This window comes from Anthonomus grandis, chromosome 17 (genome assembly GCF_022605725.1).
Source record: "Anthonomus grandis grandis chromosome 17, icAntGran1.3, whole genome shotgun sequence".
Classification (NCBI taxonomy): Eukaryota; Metazoa; Arthropoda; class Insecta; order Coleoptera; family Curculionidae; genus Anthonomus; species Anthonomus grandis.
Genome location: NC_065562.1, coordinates 16,880,627 through 16,904,198, shown reverse-complemented (window position 1 = coordinate 16,904,198; position 23,572 = coordinate 16,880,627). Strand labels below are relative to the sequence as shown.

Sequence of the window (23,572 nt, the reverse complement as noted above, 5' to 3'; positions counted from 1 at the left end):
TACCATATTGGATAGACGTGAAGACGTGACTCGGCAAACAACTAATTCTAACTAATTCCTCTCGCATCTGACCACCAGACAGACACGGTGCAATAAGGAGACAGTTGCTGCCGAACAAATACCCACCCCCCCCAGAGGGGGTTGTCATGCAAATAAATGGGAAGGATTAGGGATTGTTTCGACAAATATACGTCGAGCATAAGGATTGTCCTGTTGGGTAATTTATTAGAGTGTAAATGTAGAGGTTCCTTGGCTCTGAGTGGCTTTAAAAGGCAAAATTTTCATAAATTCTAGCTGGGGAGTATTCTTAACAATCTGACATTTTTATAAGAGCCAATTCAATTATGATGATTTAGTTTAATATCAGACGTGTTTAAGTGTTGTCCTATTGGGTAATTTATTAGAGTGAAAATGTAGAGGTTCCTTGGCTCTGAGTGGCTTTAAGAGGCAAAATTTTCATAAATTCTCGCCGGGGTTTTTTGACAACAAGGGAATTAGTACTTGTGAACTGAGCGACTATTAAAATTTTCATAAAAAAATTACTTTGTCATAAGAGCCTTCTTGGACATTAGGAGATTGACTTTTTTACAAGACCTTGGAAAAGTTATCATAATTTGACTCCGAGTGTTCTTAACAATTTGACATTTTTATAAGAGCCTTCAATTCAACAAAACGTGTAAAAGTAACTCTGAGTGCGTTATAAAATTTGAAATAATTATAAGCTTCAAGCGACTTATGTAAAAACTGGCTGATTTTTCAATTTTCATAAGAGCCTCATTCTAAAACGCAAAATTTTCATAAAATCTTATTGGGTCTTAAAAAACAAAGCACGATTTATTAATTTATAATACATAAGTTTAAGGAAATTAGGGCAAAAAATGTTTTTTTTATATAAGAGCCTAAAAAAGTTATTATAATTTAAGTCTGAGTGATATTTAGTACCTCAAATTTTCGTAAGAGCTTAAAAAAAGCATAAAATTTGATATTAACGTATTTTTTAAATTGATTCCGAGCGACCCTGAAAATTTGAATTTTTCATAAGAGCCCCACAAAAACGTCATAATTTATGATCAATTTTTACTCTTTGAGTTATTTTAAAAGTTTGAAATTTTCTTAAGAGTCTTGAAAAATTTATAAATTTAATTAAAATATGTTTAAATATTTATTAATGTGATTTTTTCAGTTTCAAATCAAATATTTATAAATTGATTCGGAGCGCCCTTAAAAATTGTAAATTTTCATAAGAGCCTAAAAAAATCTTCAAGAATAATAAAAAATTAAGCATCTGCCTTTAATACTTGAATTACTTATAAATTTTCTCTGAGCGCCATTTGAAGTTTGGAATTTTCATAAGTAAAAAATGCATAAGTGATTCGGAGTGTGCTTAAACATTTGACATTTTCATAAGAGCCTCATAGAAAGCTTATCTATGAAAATCTGTGAAAATAGGATTTTCTCTTAATGCTAAAATTTCAGAGTAAAAAATGCATAAGTGACTCGGAGTGCGTTTAAAAATTGGACATTTTTATAAGACTTTTATATTGACAATTTGATATTTTCATAAGAGTCTCCCAGAAAGGTCATAATTTATGAAAAACCTTTAAAAATAAGATTTTCTCTAAATGCCAAAATTTCAGAGTAAAAAATGTATAAGTGACTCTGAGTGCGTTTAAAAATTTTACATTTTTATAAAAGTCTTATAATGGCTTTAAAATGTATAGAAATTTTAAATATTTAATTCTTTAGATTCTTCTGGTGGAAAAAGTTATTTATTTTCGTTGAGCGTTCTTAAAAAATTGGAAATTTTTATAAGCACCTTACGAAACTAAAACCCTTCATGAGTTTTTCATAAGGCCCTAGAAGGATTATTACGAGTTAACTCTTAGTCCCATTTAGTACCTGAAAATATTTTCATAAGAGTCCAAGAAACACTTGAACTGGGTGAAATAATCAAATTTAATGACTCCGAGCTCTCTTAAAAATTTGAAATATTCATAAGAGCCTTACAATAATAAAGTCAAAACTTTTTAAGATAAGAATTTTTCTAGAGGTCAAAATTTCAGAGGATGCATAAGTGACTCTGAGTGCGTTTCAGATATGTTTTCATAAGAGCTTAAAATCTTCAAAGTGTATAGAAATTTAATGTCTTACATGAAGCCTTCTTATAGTTGAGAAAATTAATCATTATCTCTGAGCTGTCTTAATTTTTGCGAAATTTTCATAAGAACCTTGAAAAACTCGATATTTAATAAATTCAAGTTCAATAAGAAAAAAATTTCTAAATCGACTCTGAGCGACCGTAAAAATGTGAAATTTTCATAAGAGCCTTAAAAAATGTATATATTTAATTAAATATTGTTCAAATATTCATTTATGTGATTTTTTTGATTAAAAGTGATATATCTATTAATTGACTCTGAGTGCCCTGAAAAGTCTGATTTTTTCATAAGACCCTTGAAAAATCAGTAAATTTAATAAAAATATACCCAGATAATAATATATATGATTTTTTTAGTGAAAAATTAAAAATATATAAATAGACTTATTATCGTATTATACGAAAATTTAATAAACATTTGTTCAAACCATTGATTTACGAATTTTTTTTAGTAAAAAATTATAAATTTTTTAATCGACTCTGAGTGCTCTGAAAAATCTGAAATTTTCATAAGACCCTTAAAAAATCTCTAAATTTTATCAAAATATGTTCAAATATTTATTTGGGTGTCCTTTTCGGTGAAAAATGAAAATTTCTAAATTGACTCTGAGTGTCCTAAAACATTTTAAATTTTCACAAGAGCCTTGAAAATTCTTTAAATTTAATTAAAATCTATTCAGCTATTTATTTATGTGATTTTTTTAATGAAAAATAAAAAATTCATAAATTGACTCTAAGCGCCCTGCAAAATTTGAAATTTTCTTCAGTCTTGAAAAATTCCTAAATTACAAAGCAATTCTGAGCGACCTGAAAAATTTTAAATTTTCATAAGAGCCTTGAAAAATCTCTAAATTTAATTAAAATATATTGAGCTATTTATTTGAGGTTCCCTGAAAAGTTTGAAATTTTCATAAGACCCTTGAAAAATACAAAAATTTAATAAAAATTTGTTCAAATAATCAATTACGTAATTTTTTTGGTGAAAAATTATAATTTTTTTTATCGACTCTGAGTGTCCTGAAAAATCAGAAATTTTCATAAGAGCCTTGAAAAATCTCTAAATTTAATTAAAATATATTCAGCTATTTTTTTGAGGTTCCCTGAAAAATTTGAAATTTTCATAAGACCCTTGAAAATACGAAAATTTAATAAAAATTTGCTTAAATAATCATTTACGTAATTTTTTTGGTGAAAAATTATAAATTTTTCGATCGACTCTGAGCGACCTGAAAAATTTGAAATTTTTATAAGAGCCTTGAAAAATCTCTAAATTTAATTAAAATATATTTAGCTATTTATTTGAGGTTCTCCGAAAAATTTTAAATTTTTATAAGATCCTTAAAAAATACGGAAATTTAGTAAAAATTTGTTTAAATAATCATTTACGTAATTTTTTCGGTGAAAAATTATAAATTTTTTAATCGACTTTGAACGATCTGAAATTGAAGACCTTGAAAAATCTCTAAATTTAATTAAAATATATTCAGCTATTTATTTGAGGTTCCCTGAAAAATTTAAAATTTTCATAAGACCCTTGAAAAATCTCTAAATTTAATTAAAATATATTCAGCTATTTTTTTGAGGTTCCCTGAAAAATTTGAAGTTTTCATAAGATTCTTAAAAAATACAGAAATTTAATAAAAATTTGTTTAAATAATCATTTACGTAATTTTTTTGGTGAAAAATTATAATTTTTTTTATCGACTCTGAGCGACCTGAAAAATCTGAAATTTTCATAAGAGCCTTGAAAAATCTCTAAATTTAATTAAAATCTATTCAGCTATTTATTTATGTGATTTTTTTGATGAAAAATTAAAAATTTATAAATTGACTCTGAGCGCCCTGAAAAATTTGAAATTTTCTTTAGAGCCTTGAACAATTCCTAAATTTTAAAAGAATTTTTAAAGCAATTCTGAGCGACCAGAAAAATCTTAAATTTTCATAAGAGCCTTAAAAAATCTCTAAATTTAATTAAAATAAATTCAGCTATTTATTTGAGGTTCTCTGAAAAATTTGAAATTTTCATAAGACCCTTGAAAACACGGAAATTTAATAAAAATTTGCTTAAATATTCATTTACGTAATTTTTTTGGTGAAAAATTATAAATTTTTTAATCGGCTCTGAGCGATCTGAAAATTTTAAAATTTTCATAAGAGCCTTAAAAAATGAAAAATTGAAAAATCCCTAAATTTTAAGAGAATTTTTAAAGCAATTCTGAGCGATCTGAAAAATCTGAAATTTTCATAAGAGCCTTGAAAAATTTCTAAAGATAATTAAAATATGTTCATATATTTATTTGGGTGTTTTTTTCGGTGAAAAATGAAAATTTCTAAATTGTCTCTGAGTGTCCTGAAAAATTTATAATTTTGACAAGACCCTTGAAAAATCTCTAAATTTTATCAAAATATGTTCAAATCTTTATTTATGTGATTTTTTTGATAAAAAATTAAAAATTTATAAATTGACTCTGAGCGCCTTGCAAAATTTGAAATTTTCTTCAAAGCCTTGAAAAATCCCTAAATTTTAAGGGAATTTTTAAAGCAATTCTGAGCGACCTCAAGAATTTGAAATTTTCATAAGACCCTTGGAAATTCTTTAAATTCAACTAAAACGCGTTGTTTAAATTAGAAGTTTTGTAATATTTAGGCGAGAAGCGAAAATTTGAGCACCCTTAAGATCTCGATTTTGCAATAAGAACCTAGGAACATAAATAATTTTAAAAAACAGTGAATATTTTGTGCCACGGCTTGACTATGAGCGCCTTTTAGTATGAAAAATTTTCATAAGAGCCTCAAAAACTTATTTACGCAGGTTTATCATAGAGGTTCTTATGCTTAAAACATAATAAATTGACTCTGAGCGGCTTTATAATCTTCATAAGACCCTTAAAAGAAACAACAAATTCCTCTATAATCGCTCTTTTGATCCACGATTCCTAAGTACTTAAGTACGAAACCTGCTTAAGTCCGAACGAAACATGAACTTTTCCTAAGGGACAATAACTTTACCACATGCGGTTTCTTTGCATGGGTTTTTCCCGTCCAAAGTTTCCTTAAGATTACATGAAACCGGAAGCAATCCCCTGTTTCATCTCTTTCTTTAATCAGCCCGTTACAGGCCCAAATATTCAGTGAGAGAGAGAGAGAGAAACAGGGGGTGATCTCTGACCTACTTTAGCCACCCTTTTCTCCCGTTCATTTTATTGTTTTTGTCGTTAGTATGTGGTGTATGAGGGAGGCCTAATGTGATTTATGGCCGTCAATTTGACGTGAGTTACAGTGGATTTCTATAGAAAAGGTGATTAGTTACTAAATCTACCCTTCTATTGTCTTTTAATGGGAAAGTAATGCATAACTTAATTGGGCATGAAGGATTTTTTATTGTTGGGGTAGTTTTGCTTAAGAAACTGTTTTTTTCGTTTGATTTAAATCAGGTGTGATGCATAACTTAATTGGATATGAAGGATTTTTCCTTGATAGGCTATTTTGAAGAGTTTTTACTAAAAAAAAGCATCTTCAAGGTGCAATTTTGCCTCATATGTTCTAAGAAACTACCGGGAATATTCCCTTATTAAATGACGACGTATCGATCGGGAATTGCCCCCGAAATAAGGGATAAAATATCGTCAAAGTTATTCCCGCAAATAGTTTCACTTTGGCAACGGTCGTAGTATTATAGTTGTTTGTCCATTTCCAAAAGTGCCATTTATCTTCGCGAACAATGGCCATTTTATCAACCGGAGGGGGTGGGTGGGGTAATTTATTTAGTTTTACAAATGTAACGTGGCGTAAAGCACTCTATGTCATAATAAGGAAGCAATCCAGCACCCTTTGTCGAGGGTTTTCCAATTAGAGAACCACGTCGTAGAATTAGGAAATATTATTTTGCATGGTTTAGATAAGTTGTTGAGTCAATTTTATTAAAGAATTTAAGATGAATTCTAAAAAAAAATACTGCTTTTAAAGCGTAATATTCGGCATAATCGTCTAATTTTACTTCAGGTTCCCCTAGTTTTTTTACTTATTTCGAAAAAATGCCAGAAACAAGTAATTTCAAAAAATTCCATTTCTTCAAAGTGTTAAAAAAACTGAACATTTCAAGAAAAACTATAATTTAAAAAAAAAAAATTACTTAAATGCTAAAAATGTCAAGAAAAAAACTAATTTTCAAAGATTCATATCTCAGAAATGAAAAATCCCAGAGGGTTCAAAATTGGTATACAGGGAGTTCTATTAAATTAATTAAATACCTATTTCAGGGTTTTTTCCAAAAGTTTCTCAAAATCGAGTAATTGAAAAAATTATTTTTTTTCAAATCTCCTTGAAAAACTAATGGTAATAGAGGGTTGAAAATTGATATACAGGTTACTCCGTAAAAACAATTTTTTAATGCCAAATAGAATTTTAAAAATTCCAATCAAATGTCAAGAAAATTGATATTTTCTTCTGCAAGAATTTACGAATTTTAAAAGAATCAAAAAAAATTCATTAAACCTCAAAATTAACTAAAAGGCAAAAAATGTCAAGTCTTTCAAAATTGTCAAAAAAAGTTGTTTTGAAAATAGTCAAAAATTCGCATAATATTATTTTTTTAAAAGTACAAAATTTGCAATATTTCTAAAAAAATTTATTTAACTAAAAAAAAAGCTTCTCTACAAATTGTCTAATTTTACTCATCTATCCAATAATTTTTTTGAAAAAAAAAGCCTAAATTCCAAATAGTTAACTTCCAAATAACTGTTAAAAAAAACTCCAAATTAAGGATTTCCAAAAAAAACCCATTTTCTTTTGAATTATTCAATTGAACCCAAGGGAAAAGTACCAATGATTTTTACAAAAATCATTTAATTTTATTGTAGTTTTTGTTGTTATTCCAATATAAAAAGGTTGATATATTCGTTTATAATTTTTTTTTGGGCTCAAGAGCTTACATCACTATTAATAAAACTGCTGAGCTTGAATTCGATTTCCTGGCAAGTGGCCTTCTTAAAAAATGTTTATTAGTTAAATGTTTTATAATCATTACATTTTATCGATTAATTTCGTTCTTTAAATAAATAGCTTAAATAAATTAATCTTGGTGTTTTCATTGCGTCCTGAATCCTGTATATTCCAACAGGCTTCAGGAGCGCAAAACACTTGATTTGGTGTATTTTTTAGTTTGTTTAGTCGTGCCGTTGCGTCATTAAAAAATATAATGGCGAGTAACAAAAGTACAATAATCGGTTCGGCAGTTGATAAACTGAAAGGGCGTGAAAATTATTCGGTGTGGAATTTCCAAATGAGTGCGTTATTAAAGTTAGACGGACTTTGGAACTGTGTTACTGAAGAATGGGCTGCGGATGCTGATAGTGCGGCTTAAGCGCGACGTGAGGAGAAAGCCTTGTCAAAAATAATTCTTTCTCTGGATAAGTCGACGTTTCCGCACGTGATGCAAGCCGAAAACGCTAAGGATGCATGGAGTGCCCTTGAAAAGGCGTTTGAAGACAAAGGGTTGCATCGAAGACTTAGACTGCTCCGAAGTTTATGCTCCATAAGGCTAGAAAACTTTAGCACCATGGAGAGCTACGTAAATGAAGTAATGGCTCTTTTCCAGCAACTGATCTCTATTGGGAAACCATTGGATGATGAATTCTTAGGAGTTATAATGTTGCAGGGACTGACTGAAGAGTACGAGCCTATGGTTATGGCCCTTGAAAATTCGGGTGTAGATATAACCTCGGACTTTGTAAAGACCAAATTACTTCAGGACAAAAAGTGGCAAAATGGCAAACTAAACGGGGACAGTGCTTTAGTTTCCAGGAAATTTAAGAAACTGTAAGCAGAAAGGACATTATAAAAATCAATGTCCTGCTCAAAATAAAAAGGACCCGGCTCAATCCTCAAATCCTACCAAAAATAAGGATCATCGAGGAGGAAAGAGTTTATTTGTTGCTGCTCTGGGTGTTAATATGAATGACACGTCATGGTACGTGGAGAGTGGCGCGTCATCTTACATGACAGGGAATCGTGGTCTGCTAAAGGACATTACCGTTTTGCACTCAGGACAGGAAATAATTGTGGCAAATGACTCGAAACTGTGTGTCAGTGGTATGGTGAGAAAGTGAGAGAGTGAGAAATGGACATTCAAGGAGTTAATTATGTTCCAGAACTTTCTGTAAATTTGTTATCTGTGGACTCTATGGTTTCGAAGGGATACTGTGTTTATTTTGTATTGTATTTTTTAAAAAAATCGTATATTTTAAAAACTTCTACCCAAAAAAAAAAAAATTAAAAATAAATTTGTTATAATTTTATCTATAAATATTTAGTACAAAAACTGTGTTAATAAATTAAGAATTATAGACGAAAAAGGTGATTTTTTAAAGAATTTCTTACTGGTACACTGTTTGAGGTGGATGGGGGATGTAAGGGTAGTTTTGTTAAAAAATGGTTTTTATTTTTTACAGAAAAAAAACATTTTTAAAAAACGATACCCTTGCCCCCCCACCCACCCCACACAGTTTTCCAGTAAGAAATTCTTCTGAAAAATCACTGTTTTTTTTCATAACATCCAATCTAAAAACACTGTTTTTTTACTAAATAATTATATTTAAAATTTAAATAAACGAAATAATCCAAAAGATCAAAGACTACGACTCAATACATATTATTTAAATTTAATAATAATTTTATATATAAATATTTAATACAAAAACAGTGTTAATTAATTAAGGATTACGAATGAAAAACAGTGATTTTTCAGAAGAATTTTTAACTGGTTAACTATGTGGGGTGGGTGGGGGGTTAAGGGTACTTTTATTAAAAAACGATTTTTGTTTTTTACAAAAAAAACCATTTTAAAAAACAATACCCTTGCATCAATGCAAAAATGCAAAAATGTATAGGAAAATAAGAAGATTTACCATAATTTCCCTATTTTTTCACCGATTTTCATAAAATTTACATTAAAGAAAAGCATTTTTAATTTGAAACAAAAAATGTATTTACAAAAATTTTCATTAGCTCAACATTTTTTGAGTAAAATTACATTTTGTTAAAACCGACTTAATTGGAGACTTCAAAGTTTCACCTGATTTCCTGAGTAAACTTTTATCAAAAAACTCTTAAAACTAAGACAGGTGCTTGCGCTCAAGGGTCCTCTATAAGAAACATCAAAAATTTTCAAAAAATTACTGACTAGATTTTGACATATAGAAAGGTTTATATTAAATGGAAAATTATTTTGCAAAATTTGTTAGTTCAAAAACAAAATTTGCCATAGTTTTATAAAATATACCTTAAAAAAAAGCAATTTTAATTCTAAACAAAAAATCATTCTATAAAAATTTTTATAAACCCAATAGTTTTTGCCTAAATTTTTTTTTTTATATTTGTACCTATAAAAAAAAAGAAATATATTTTTAGCTTTAAAACCCTAAAAAAATCACATATGTTTTAATAAATTGACATTTCTACCTCAAATGCCTGGAATAAATTAAACATTTGATAAGTTTGTATTTGTTCCAGGCACCTGGAACCTAGATTAAACAGGAATTCCCTTTAAAAAAAAATCGTATATTTTTAAAAGTTCTACCCAAAAAAAATAAATTAAAAATAAATTTGTTATAATTTTATCTATAAATATTTAGTACAAAAACTGTGTTAATAAATTAAGAATTATAGACGAAAAAGGTGATTTTTTAAAGAATTTTTTACTGGTAAACTGTTTGAGGTGGATGGGGGATGTAAGGGTAGTTTTATTAAAAAATGGTTTTTATTTTTTACAAAAAAAAAATATTTTTAAAAAACGATACCCTTGCCCCCCCACCCACCCCACACAGTTTACCAGTAAGAAATTCTTCTGAAAAATCACTGTTTTTTTTCATAACATCCAATCTAAAAACACTGTTTCTTTACTAAATAATTATATTTAAAATTTAAATAAACGAAATAATCCAAAAGATCAAAGACTACGACTCGATACATATTATTTAAATTTAATAATAATTTTATATATAAATATTTAATACAAAAACAGTGTTAATTAATTAAGGATTACGAATGAAAAACAGTGATTTTTCAGAAGAATTTTTAACTGGTTAACTATGTGGGGTGGGTGGGGGGTTAAGGGTACTTTTGTTAAAAAACGATTTTTGTTTTTTACAAAAAAAAAACCATTTTAAAAAACAATACCCTTGCATCCATGCAAAAATGCAAACATGTATAGGAAAATAAGAAGATTTACCATAATTTCCCTATTTTTTTACCGAATTTCATAAAAATTACATTAGAGAAAAGCATTTTTAATTTCAAACAAAAAATGTATTTACAAAAATGTTTATTAGCTCAATATTTTTTTAATAAAATTACATTTTGTTAAAACCGACTTAATTGGAGACTTCAAAGTTTCACCTGATTTCCTGAGGAAACTTTTATCAAAAAACTCTTAAAGCTAAGACAGGTGCTTGCGCTCAAAGGTCCTCTATAAGAAACATCAAAAATTTTTAAAAAATTATTGACTTGATTTTGAAATATAGAAAGGTTTATATTAAATGGAAAATTATTTTGCAAAATTTGTTAGTTAAAAAACAAAATTTGCCATAGTTTCCCTATTTTTCAACCGATTTTTATAAAATATACCTTAGAAGAAAGCAACTTTAATTCTAAACAAAAAAACATTCTATAAAAATTTTTATAAACCCAATAGTTTTTGCCTAAATTTTTTTTTTATATTTGTACCTATAAAAAAAAAGAAATATATTTTTAGCTTTAAAACCCTAAAAAAATCACATATGTTTTAATAAATTGACATTTCTACCTCAAATGCCTGGAATAAATTAAACATCTGATAAGTTTGTATTTGTTCCAGGCACCTGGAACCTGGATTAAACAGGAATTCCTTTTAAAAAAAAATCGTATATTTTAAAAACTTCTACCCAAAAAAAATAAATTAAAAATAAATTTGTTATAATTTTATCTATAAATATTTAGTAAAAAAACTGTGTTAATAAATTAAGAATTATAGACGAAAAAGATGATTTTTTAAAGAATTTCTTACTGGTAAACTGTTTGAGGTGGATGGGGGATGTAAGGGTAGTTTTGTTAAAAAATGGTTTTTATTTTTTACAAAAAAAAAACATTTTTAAAAAACGATACCCTTGCCCCCCCACCCACCACACAGTTTACCAGTAAGAAATTCTTTTGAAAAATCACTGTTTTTTTTCATAACATCCAATCTAAAAACACTGTTTTTTTACTAAATAATTATATTTAAAATTTAAATAAACGAAATAATCCAAAAGATCAAAGACTACGACTCAATACATATTATTTAAATTTAATAATAATTTTATATATAAATATTTAATACAAAAACAGTGTTAATTAATTAAGGATTACGAATGAAAAACAGTGATTTTTCAGAAGAATTTTTAACTGGTTAACTGTGTGGGGTGGGTGGGAGGGTTAAGGGTACTTTTGTTAAAAAACGATTTTTGTCTCTTACAAAAAAAAACCATTTTAAAAAACAATACCCTTGCATCCATGCAAAAATGTATAGGAAAATAAGAAGATTTACCATAATTTCCCTATTTTTTCACCGATTTTCATAAAATTTACATTAGAGAAAAGCATTTTTAATTTCAAACAAAAAATGTATTTACAAAAATTTTCATTAGCTCAACATTTTTTGAGTAAAATTACATTTTGTTAAAACCGACTTAATTGGAGACTTCAAAGTTTCACCTGATTTCCTGAGTAAACTTTTATCAAAAAACTCTTAAAACTAAGACAGGTGCTTGCGCTCAAGGGTCCTCTATAAGAAACATCAAAAATTTTCAAAAAATTATTGACCAGATTTTGAAATATAGAAAGGTTTATATTAAATGGAAAATTATTTTGCAAAATTTGTTAGTTCAAAAACAAAATGTGCCATAGTTTCGCTATTTTTTAACCGATTTTTATAAAATATACCTTAGAAGAAAGCAATTTTAATTCTAAACAAAAAATCATTCTATAAAAATTTTTATAAACCCAGTAGTTTTTGCCTAAATTTTTTTTTTATATTTGTACCTATAAAAAAAAAGAAATATATTTTTAGCTTTAAAACCCTAAAAAAATCACATATGTTTTAATAAATTGACATGTCTACCTCAAATGCCTGGAATAAATTACACATTTGATAAGTTTGTATTTTTTCCAGGCACCTGGAACCTGGATTAAACAGGATTTCCCTTTAAAAAAAAAATCGTATATTTTAAAAACTTCTACCCAAAAAAAAAAAAAATTAAACCTCTCGAGTTCTTAGTAAAATATAGTCATAACATCCAACTGTGGCATATTCGTCATATCCTGGTGGACCAAAGAAAACTCAAGATTTTTGGTGCCTAACGAACTTCCGGATATTGAATCTTCTTTTGTCTTTTAAGAGGTTATGTTTCAACGGTTGGTTTGCCGTTTAAACTTCCTTCTTAGTCGAGTTTAATTAAAAGTGAATTTATTCGCTAAATTCACATCAAAACAGTCTAAGGGGGTTAAATTAGTAATTCACGTTTTAAAAGGGCAAATATAGAAATTTAATGAGGAAATTAAGAATCATTGTGAATATATATCCGATGGTTCAAAATTACCCCAATAACCTACTTATTTATTTCTTATACAATTATCTGTTTTAATTTCTTGTTTCTTATTATCCTCTAAGTGTATGTATAATTTTTCATAAATATTGATATTATATACCAATTATATTATATAATCAAATTATATAAGCATTATTTATGAAGAGTTTTAGTCTCATCTATAATTAACCCCTTAATATTTGGGTCCTTAAAATTAAGCCCAGTTCTCATAACTTCTAGACCTTCTGAACAATTTTAGAACCTTTTCTTAAAAATTTATTAACCTGGTTAAGTAGGCAATTAATTGGAAATTTGGTATCCAGAAGGAAATTGAACGTTTTTTCAGCCTTGCTTTAAAAAATTGTGAAAATCTTTACAGTGATAATCAAGATACTGGAATTCTTATTACAGGAGTGCCTGTGAGAAACAAAATAATTTCTCACTTTTAGTGGTCAAATTTGGCAATTTTACTTTTTCCTGAAAAAAATTTCTTCCAGGCAACTGAACCCATTTTAGTCAAATTCCAAACATTCCAACAATCGATCTTTACCCTTTTCCTCCTATATGTCACTATAAGGTTAAACAGGTGACACATTGACGCACAAAATTTCATAATAATTAATCTGACGTGATAAAGAGGGTTATAAAATCTGGGTTTACTTTGGGTCATAATTGTCAGATAATCCCTTAGGGTCGAAAGGGTTTAATTTATGAATTTCCAGCAGTTTTTGGCATAACGTTATGAGACGTGACTATCCTTTAATAGATTCGGGAACGTTTGGTAATGTATTCTGACCCCAAAGAAGGGTTAATAGCCCCCCAAAAAAAAACCTCCCAATTCAATCGGCTAAGTGCTTAAACTTAAACAAGAGGTGTCGCTTGTAAATCGAACCCTGGACGTCGTCAATATATATAGGGGTTGGTTGTAAATCCCGCCTTATCCCGAATCCAGAGCAAATCCCGAGACCACCCACGGCTTCGTCCCTTTTACTGAATTAAATCACTATAAATCGCTTCTTGGGTTTACTGCTGTCCCGTGCAGCTTTTATATTAAACTCGCCTATAAAAACACGTTTGAGTACTTACCACAATTTAATAATTTAATTTGCACAAGCTATGGTTCGCCATCGTGTCTCTCTCTTGCTTAAGGTCTATTGTCCCTTTTCAGCAGTTTAGGGTGCATTATAACCTTGAAAAAAATAAATGTATGTAAAGTTGGTCGGTGTGCTACAGAGCGATAAGGATAGAGAATGTTTAAACTGGGTGATATTTAGGGTTTAGGTGCCCCTATTTATGTTTTTTATAGGCTTAAGTATTATGAACCCCTAGTTATTTTAATATTTATATATGTATTTTCTGACTGGTGTTTTGTCCCAGATCAATTTATTTTTGCCCTAAAATTATTTTTTTTAGGTAAATTTCTTTTCTTAATATCTTGAATATCTTCGAGTTATTTGCAAAAACGGGTAACAAAAAAATTCAATGTTGCAAAGTTATTTCCAAAAACCTCAAATCTGGTGGGTTCTGAGCTTTGGGAGCAAAACTGGCTTTAGCTCAGAAAGTACTGTTGCCACAAAAATGGTTCATATATGAAATTATTCATTGAAAAACACGCATTCTTTTGGTGAAAACCCCATATAAATACTTCAAAGAATTTTTAAGTTATTGGCAAAAGACTTGGAAATGTAGTTGATAAAATTACCCCCTAACCAAAGTTACTCTATTTAAGGCAATTTTAAAACTAAAATCAATTTTTTAGTAAAAAAGAGTTCCATGGAGTATCTTTTATATCATTGTAAAGAAATTATGAAAATATTATAAATACTTTAGAAGTTATATTGAAAAATGTCCAACGTATCTATTTATTTTCAAAAACCTCAAATATGGTAGGTTCTGAGCCTTGGGAGCAAAACTGGCTTTAGCTCAGAAAGTACTGTTGCCACAAAAATGGTTCATATACGAAATTATTCCTCAGAAAACACACTTTCTTTTGGTCAAAACCCCATTTAAATACCTCAAAGATTTTTTAAGTTATTGGCAAAAAACTTGGAAATGTAGTTGAAAAAAGTACCCCCTAACCAAAGTTAGTCTATTCAAGGCAATTTAAAAACTGAAATTATTTTTTTAGTAAAAGAGAATTCTATGGAATATATCTTATATCACTGTAAAGAAATTATGAAAATATTATAAATATCTTAGAAGTTATATGGAAAAATGTCCAAGAATTACAAAAAATTCAACGTATCTATTTATTTCCAAAAACCTCAAATCTGGTGGGTTCTGAGCTTTAGGAGCAAAACTGGCTTTAGCTCAGAAAGTACTGTTGCCACAAAAATGGTTCATATACCAAATTATTCCTTAGAAAACACACTTTGTTTTGGTGAAAACCCCATTTAAATAACTCAAAGAAATTTCAAGTTATTGGCAAAAAACTTGGAAATGTAGTTGAAAAAATTACCCCCTAACCAAAGTTAGTCTATTCAAGGCAATTTTAAAACCAAAATTAATTTTTTAGTAAAAAAGAGTTTTATAGAGTATCTTTTATATCAGTGTAAAGAAATTATGAAAATATTATAAATATCTTGTAAGTTATATCGAAAAATGTCCAAGAATTACATAAATAATTCAACGTATCTATTTATTTGCAAAAACCTCAAATTTGGTAGGTTCTGAGCCTTAGAAGCAAAACTAGCTTTAGATCAGAAAATACTGTGGCCACAAAAATGGTTCATATACCAAATTATTCCTCAGAAAACACACTTTCTTCTGGTGAAAACTCCATTTAAGTACCTTGAAGATTTTTTAAGATATCGTTGAAAAACCTGGACATTTATTAAAGAAACTTCTTTAAAACCAAAAATGATCTAGTTTAACGAATTCTTAATCGAAAATTAAATTTTTAGTAAAAAATGGCTCTCTAGAGTGTATTGTACATTACTGTAAAAGAATTATCAAAATATATTAAATGGCTTGAAAGTTATATGGAAAAATGTCCGAGAGTAACTAAAAAATTCAATGCTTCCAATTTATTTCAAAAACATCAAATCTGGTGGCTTCCGAGGCTTAGGGACAAAACTATCTCTAGCTCAGAAAGTACTACGGCAACAAAAATGGTTCATATATGAAATTATTCCTTGGAAAACACACTTTCTTTTGGTGAAAATTCCATTTAAGTAACTTGAAGATTTTTCAAGATATCGTTGAAAAACCTGGACATTTAGTAAAGAAATTTCTTTAAAACCAAAAATGATCTAGTTGAACGAATTCTTAATCGAAAATTAAATTTTTAGTAAAAAATGGCTCTCTGGAGTGCATTGTATATTACTGTAAAAAAATTTTATAAAAATATCTTAAATAGCTTAAGAGTTATATAAAAAAATGTCAAAGAGTAACTCAAAAATTCAATACTTCCAATTTATTTCCAAAAACATCAAATCTGGTGGCTTCTGTGCCTTAGGGACAAAACTATCTCTAGCTCAGAAAGTACTAAGGCAACAAAAATGGTTCATATATGAAATTATTTCTTGGAAAACACACTTTCTTCTGGTGGAAATTCCATTTAAGTACCTTGAAGATTTTTCATGATATCGTTGAAAAACCTGGACTTTTAGTAAAGAAATTTATTTTAAACCAAAAATGATCTAGTTGAACGAATTCTTAATCGAAAATTAAATTTTTAGTAAAAAATGGCTCTCTAGAGTGTATTGTATATTACTGTAAAAGATTTATAAAAATATCTTAAATAGCTTAAAAGTTATATAAAAAATTGTCAAAGAGTAACTAAAAAATTCAAGACTTCCAATTTATTTCCAAAAACCTGAAATCTGGTGGCTTCCGAGGCTTAGGGACAAAACTATCTCTAGCTCAGAAAGTACTAAAGCTACAAAAATGGTTCATATACGAAATTATTCTTTGGAAAACACACTTTCTTTTAGTGGAAATTCCATTTAATTACCTTGAAGATTTTTCAAGATATCGTTGAAAAATCTGGACATTTAGTAAAGAAATTTCTTTAAAACCAAAAATGATCTAGTTGAACGAATTCTTAATAGAAAATTAAATTTTTAGTAAAAAATGGCTCTCTAGAGTGTATTGTACATTACTGTAAAAGAATTATCAAAATATATTAAATGGCTTGAAAGTTATATGGAAAAATGTCCGAGAGTAACTAAAGAATTCAATGCTTCCAATTTATTTCAAAAACATCAAATCTGGTGGCTTCCGAGGCTTAGGGACAAAACTATCTCTAGCTCAGAAAGTGCTAAAGCTACAAAAATGGTTCATATACGAAATTATTCCTTGGAAAACACACTTTCTTTTGGTGAAAATTCCATTTAAGTACCTTGAAGATTTTTCAAGATATCGTTGAAAAACCTGGACATTTAGTAAAGAAATTTCTTTAAAACCAAAAATGATCTAGTTCAACGAATCCTTAATCGAAAATTAAATTTTTAGTAAAAAATGGCTCTCTAGAGTGTATTGTATATTACTGTAAAAGAATTACAAAAATATCTTAAATGAGTTAGAAGTTATATGGAAAAATGTCCGAGAGTAACTAAAAAATTCAAGCTTCCAATTTATTTCCAAAAACCTCAAATCTGGTGGGTTCTGTGCCTTAGGGTCAAAAATATCTCTAGCTCAAAAAGTGCTAAAGCTACAAAAATGGTTCATATACGAAATTATTCCTTGGAAAACACACTTTCTTTTGGTGAAAATTCCATTTAAGTACCTTGAAGATTTTTCAAGATATCGTTGAAAAACCTGGACATTTAGTAAAGAAATTTCTTTAAAACCAAAAATGATCTAGTTCAACGAATCCTTAATCGAAAATTAAATTTTTAGTAAAAAATGGCTCTCTAGAGTGTATTGTATATTACTGTAAAAGAATTACAAAAATATCTTAAATGAGTTAGAAGTTATATGGAAAAATGTCCGAGAGTAACTAAAAAATTCAAGCTTCCAATTTATTTCCAAAAACCTCAAATCTGGTGGGTTCTGTGCCTTAGGGTCAAAAATATCTCTAGCTCAAAAAGTGCTAAAGCTACAAAAATGGTTCATATATGAAATTGCTCCTCAAAAATCACACTTTCTTCCTCCAAAAACCTCATTCAAGTACCTCAAAAAACTTTCGTAAAAAAATCACTCTTAAACCAAAATCGCTCTACTTAAGCCAATTTTCAACTTACAATCAAAATATTTACATGGAATTACTCTACATAATATCCTGCATATAAAAAAAATACCTTCAATATCTTTGAAGTTCCTTTTCTTATTATTTCTGTCATTTTGTTATACTCCATCGAATTCAAAAAGGGGGCTATTTTTAAAATCCTTAAGGGTAATATCGCTCAAGATATCCTATATTCAAAACGGGTGCCGAGAGAGAGCTTTTCAATATATAAGGGTAGATTTCTCATAAATAAAATACGCATAGAATTTCATAAAGGCCTCCCTCATTTAATTTAATAATAACAAGAGACACGACAAGAGAGTTATACATCCAAAAAAAGTGTGACGATCATCCTTTTATTTGCTGTGAAAGTTTTGGCCTTTTTAATCATCCTCAGGCACGTTTTAATTCCTTGTAAAAATGCACAAAGATAAATGGATATTATTCATTTAGTTTAATGTTAAACGTAAAAAATAATTATTACTGCCCCACTGTGTGAGTGGTACGCCATTAAAACGAGGGTGGACGTTTACGGTCAACTGATAATGGCAAAAAGGCATATTGCGGTCGGGTTAATGACGTATTCGACATTTTATGAGTATTAACAGAGAACAAGGTAAAATGGGTGTATTTTTATCGCTTAGTTCTATAGTGAAAAAAGAAAGTTTATTGGAAAATGTGCAAAAAAAATTTCTTTTTTTATAAGGTACACCCTCTATATTACGCATCCAATCGATAGACATATTGATTCTTAGTAAAAAATGTTTAATACTATATGGTGCTAAAGTCAAAAATAAAAAAGTTATCGAGGTTTGAATTGGAGAGTGACTGAGCGATGGCCTCTTTAACATGTCGCTCTTACAAAATGCCCAATAACCCTTTAATTTTTATTATTAGAAAAATATGTTATTAGTAAATGTTGTTCAGAATTAAATTCTTTAACGATTGAGCCTATTGAATACTGGGTGTCTAAATTTTGATTTTCAATTTTAGATTTTCGAGGTGATTAGCATTAATAGTGCATTAAAACTCGAAAACTCCTAAAGGCAAAATTATGAAATGAAAATGTGTTAGATTGGAAAAAGTGGTCTCCATAAATGTTCTTAAAAGTCCAAAGTAATTGCACCGAAACTTCTTGAGTTGCAGACTTCTAAAGAAAAAATTGAAATTTTTAGACTTCTCTCCGATTATTTGCTGATAACTTATGAAGACTAGTACATACAAAAAAACCGCATTTACATTTTTAAAAATAAATAAAATTTCCTTCAATACGACACTAACAAAAACTTTTTGGCTCTAATAGATCGCGAGATACAAGAGTTTGAAAATCAATATTCAACCTAAACTATTATAAAATTTTTGGTTGTACAATATAATGAAATTTAATTAGAAAAATTATTTTTTAAATACTGAGTGCAAAGCAAAGTTTCTTATTTTTAATAAGCAATGAAAAATAATTAGTTTCACTCTACTACTGCTCAATTATTTCATTTTTAAAATGAATAGTCTTTATCCATTAAAATTCCAATTACTTAAAAAGCTTTAAGGACAAAACTATAAAATAAATTGAATTGTGTTAAGAAATGTATGCTGCACAAATGTGGTTTAAAATCCAAAGTAATTCCGCCAAAAATTTTTGAATTTCAGACTCCCAAAGAAAAAATTCAAATTTTTAGAGTTTTCTTCGGTTATTAGTTAATAACTCATAAAGACTACCTCCTGCAAAAAAATTAATTGATACATTTTTTAAAGCAGATAAAATTTCCTACAATTTGAGACTAACAAGAGCTTTTAGTCTCTAATAGATCTCGAGGCATAAGATTAATAAGTAAAAAAAAGCAATAATTAAATAATTAAAAAAAAAATAATATAGACTGAGCCTATTTAATAAAAGTGTTGCCAAAATACCAACACTTTATTACGATTATTTTCCAAAAAATTGAAGCAATTAACTTAGACTTGTTTCAAAGATTCCATCCTGGAGCTCTACAGTGTAGACTCTCCAATACCAATAAACGCCCCTATATATTTTATAGCCATTTATTGGAATTTATTGCACGTTTTATGGCTTGATTAGGGACAGCAATGCACATATTTATTACTCAAACCCACGTGAACTTCGGCGATTGTCTAATTTTCGGTAGAAAGAGGGGGTGAAGAGGAGGAGGAATGATTATGGAATAATGGCGGTTACGGCTCGTATAGATCCCACGGCGCCATTTAAAACTTTCGTATAGAGTTTGTTCGAAACATGGGCAATAGGAAAAGTTTCCCGAATTGAATTTCCGATGTGCCACTACTGCTGAAAGATTAAGCTGAAAATACCCTTTGAAGTTGGGTCTTTTTTTTTTTTGGAAAAAATTTCAGTTTTTAAAGTCTTGTAACTCGGGATCTGTTAAAGCTTGACAATTGGTGATACCCTTAAATTGTAGGAAATTTTATCTGTTTTAAGAAGTGTATTAATGGTTTTTTTCGTAGGAGGTATTTTTTAGAAGTTATCAGCCTATAACCAAAAAAAGTCCTAAAATGGCAATTTTTTTTTGGCACTCTAAAACTTCCAAAGTTTTAGTGCAATTGCTTTGGACCTTTAATAGCATTTATGAAGCATACTTTTTTCAACCACACACATTTCATTCTATAGTTTTTGCTTTAAAGATTTTTGAGTAATTTGAGTTTTAGTGGACCATTAATCCACTTAAAAAAATTTTTTTTTGGACACCCTGTATTAAATAGGCTTAATCGATAGGTAATTTAATTCTAAACAACAATTCCTTATAAAAGATTTTTCTAATATTAAAAGTGAACAAGATATTGAGCTTATTGTAAGAGCGACATGTTAAAGAGGCTGTCGCTCAGTCACTCTCCAATTTAAACCTCAATAACTTTTTTATTTTTGACTTTAGCACCATATAGTATTAAACATTTATTACATGCCTAACATACAGGGTGCACCATAAGAAAAAAACACTTTTTTTTACAAATATTCCAAGAGTTCCTGATTGTAACTGCTAAAAGATTAAGCTAGTTTATAAGCCCCTTGAAGTTGGGTCTTTTTAGGAAAAAATGTCAGTTTTTAAAGTCCTGTAACTCGGGATCTGTTAGAGCTTGACAATTGGTAATACCCTTAAATTATAGGAAATTTTGTTTGTTTTAAGAAGTGTATTAATGGTTTTTTTCTTAGGAGGTATTTTTTAGAAGTTATCAGCCTATAACCAAAAAAAGTCCAAAAATGGCAATTTTTTTTTGGCACTCTAAAACTCCCAAAGTTTTGATGCAATTGCTTTGGACCTTTAATAGCATTTATGAGGCATACTTTTTCCAATTACACACAGTTTATTCTATAATTTTTGCTTTAAAGATTTTTGAGTAATTTGAGTTTTAGTGGACCATTAATCCACTTAAAAAAATTTTTTTTTTGGACACCCTGTATTAAATAGGCTTGACCGATAGGGAATTTAATTCCAAACAACAATTCCTTATAAAATATTTTTCTTATATTAAAAGTGAACAAGATATTGAGCTTATTGTAAGAGCGACATGTTAAAGAGGCTGTCGCTCAGTCACTCTTTATTTCAAACCTCAATAACTTTGTTATTCTTGATTTTAGAGCAATGAAGTATTAAGTAAATTTTACTTAGAATTTAAGCATCTATCGCTTGACCATATAATAACGTGCTTTTTTATGAATATTTTAGGGACATGACACAAAAAACAACATTCTCTTTAAAAACTCCCTTTCATGATCAGCTTGAATATAATTTAATAAACTTCTGAAGGCAACTAAAAGGATCCGAATTTCAGCATTCAAACGTGCCTCAAACCTTAACAAACTATGCCCTAAAACCCCGAAATCCCAGATAACACACGTCCAATAATACTTACAAGCTTAATTTGAACACACGCTCTACGTCATTACTAGCCCCCATCCCTGTTAATATTATCCACACTAACCCGGAATTAAAAAAAAAAACAATAATAATAAAAAAAATAAAATAAATATACAAAGTATGGCAGTGCGCGTGAGTAACGGTCACGTCAGGAGCACCCCCGGGGACCCCTTGGAGCACCTCACGGCGAAATCAGCGTTTCTCCGGCCGAGATGCGGATTCGACACTGCGGCGAGATCTCGAGGTCGCAAACTCGCGCAATTTCCAGAGAAGAAACGACTGCGACGTTGCCGTTTGTTTTTTGAACGGTGGAGGAGGAAGGGGTGTTTTTTAGGGGTAGATACCCTGACCAGGGCCACTGGTTATTTGTTTGCGTCTACGTATATGCGTTTATCGTTCTTTCGGGGAAAAAATGTTAGTTTAGGTTTATCATTTGTAACAACGACTTTAATATAATTCTGTCTAGGTACATTTTCAAAAAAATTTCATTAGACATTTTTTAGGCTTTTTGGGTGCTTTATCAACATACAAAAAAAATTAACTTTTATAAAAACATTTTTTTAGCAATTTTTCACTCAATATTCTTCCAATTTTTCAAAAATCTTGACTAACTCCTTTATTTTTTAGTTTACGAATAAATATTATTCTATATGATTTCTTCAATTTTTAATTAAGAATCCAATGCTGAAATTAATTAATTAGCGATCCGAGTTTAAATTAATTAATTAGGCAATGAATTATTCCAGGCAGTTGAGGCTGAATCTTAGTTAAGAGGATTCAACTGCCTGGAATTGTAAAAACAGTTTTTTACTTTAATTAATAATTCATTATTCCAGGCAACTGATCCTCAATTCTGATTAAAATGCCTCAATTGCCTGGAATTTTAAAATAAATTTTTAACTTAAACGTCAATTAAAAATTAATTAATTAATTAGTCCAGGCAGTCTTAATTAAAATGCTACATCTGCCTGGAATTGTAAATTCAATTTTTCACTTTAACGTCAATTAAAAATTAATAAATTGATTCATTATTCTAGGCAATTCACATTCAGTCCTAATTGAAATGCCTCAATTGCCTCAAATTTTAAAATAAATTTTTAAATTAAACATCAATTAAAAAATAATTAATTAATAATTATTCCAGGCAGTTGAAGCTTAGTCTTAATTAAGATGCTTCAACTGCCTGGAATTGTAAAATCAATTTTCACTTTAACGTCAATTAAAAATTAATGAATTAATTCATGATTCCTGGCAATTGATTATTAATCCTAATTGAAATGCCTCAATTGCCTGGCATTTTAAAATCAATTTTTTACTTTAACGTCAATTAAAAATTAATGAATTGATTCATTATTCTAGGCAATTCACATTAAATCCTAATTAAAATGCCTCAATTGCCTGGAATTAAAAAATAAAATTTTAATTTAAACGTCATATGAAAATTAATTAATTAATTATTCCAGGTAGTTAAAGTTTAGTCTTAATTAAAATGCTACAACAGCCTGGAATTGTAAATTCAATTTTTCACTTTAACGTCAATTAAAAATATATGAATCAATTCATTATTTCATGCAATTCATATTAAATCCTAATTAAAATGCCTCAATTGCCTAGAATTGTAAAATCAGTTTTTTACTTTAAAGTCAATTAAAAATTAATGAAATAATTCCATTATTCCAGGCAACTGATACTCAATTCTGATTAAAATGCCTCAATTACCTGGAATTATAAAATAAAATTTTAATTTAAACGTCATATG

At 28.6% G+C, this 23,572-nt stretch overlaps 1 protein-coding gene across 1 annotated transcript in view; it reads right to left on the bottom strand.

The window, feature by feature from the left end:
- LOC126746434 (uncharacterized) overlaps positions 1–13,945 on the bottom strand; it is a 74,304-nt gene extending 60,359 nt beyond the window's left edge. The window contains exon 1 of the mRNA XM_050454686.1: positions 13,843–13,945. The gene's annotated coding sequence lies outside the window, so the exon portion shown is untranslated. The remainder of the gene's footprint in view (positions 1–13,842) is intronic.
- Positions 13,946–23,572: the final 9,627 nt, after the last annotated feature.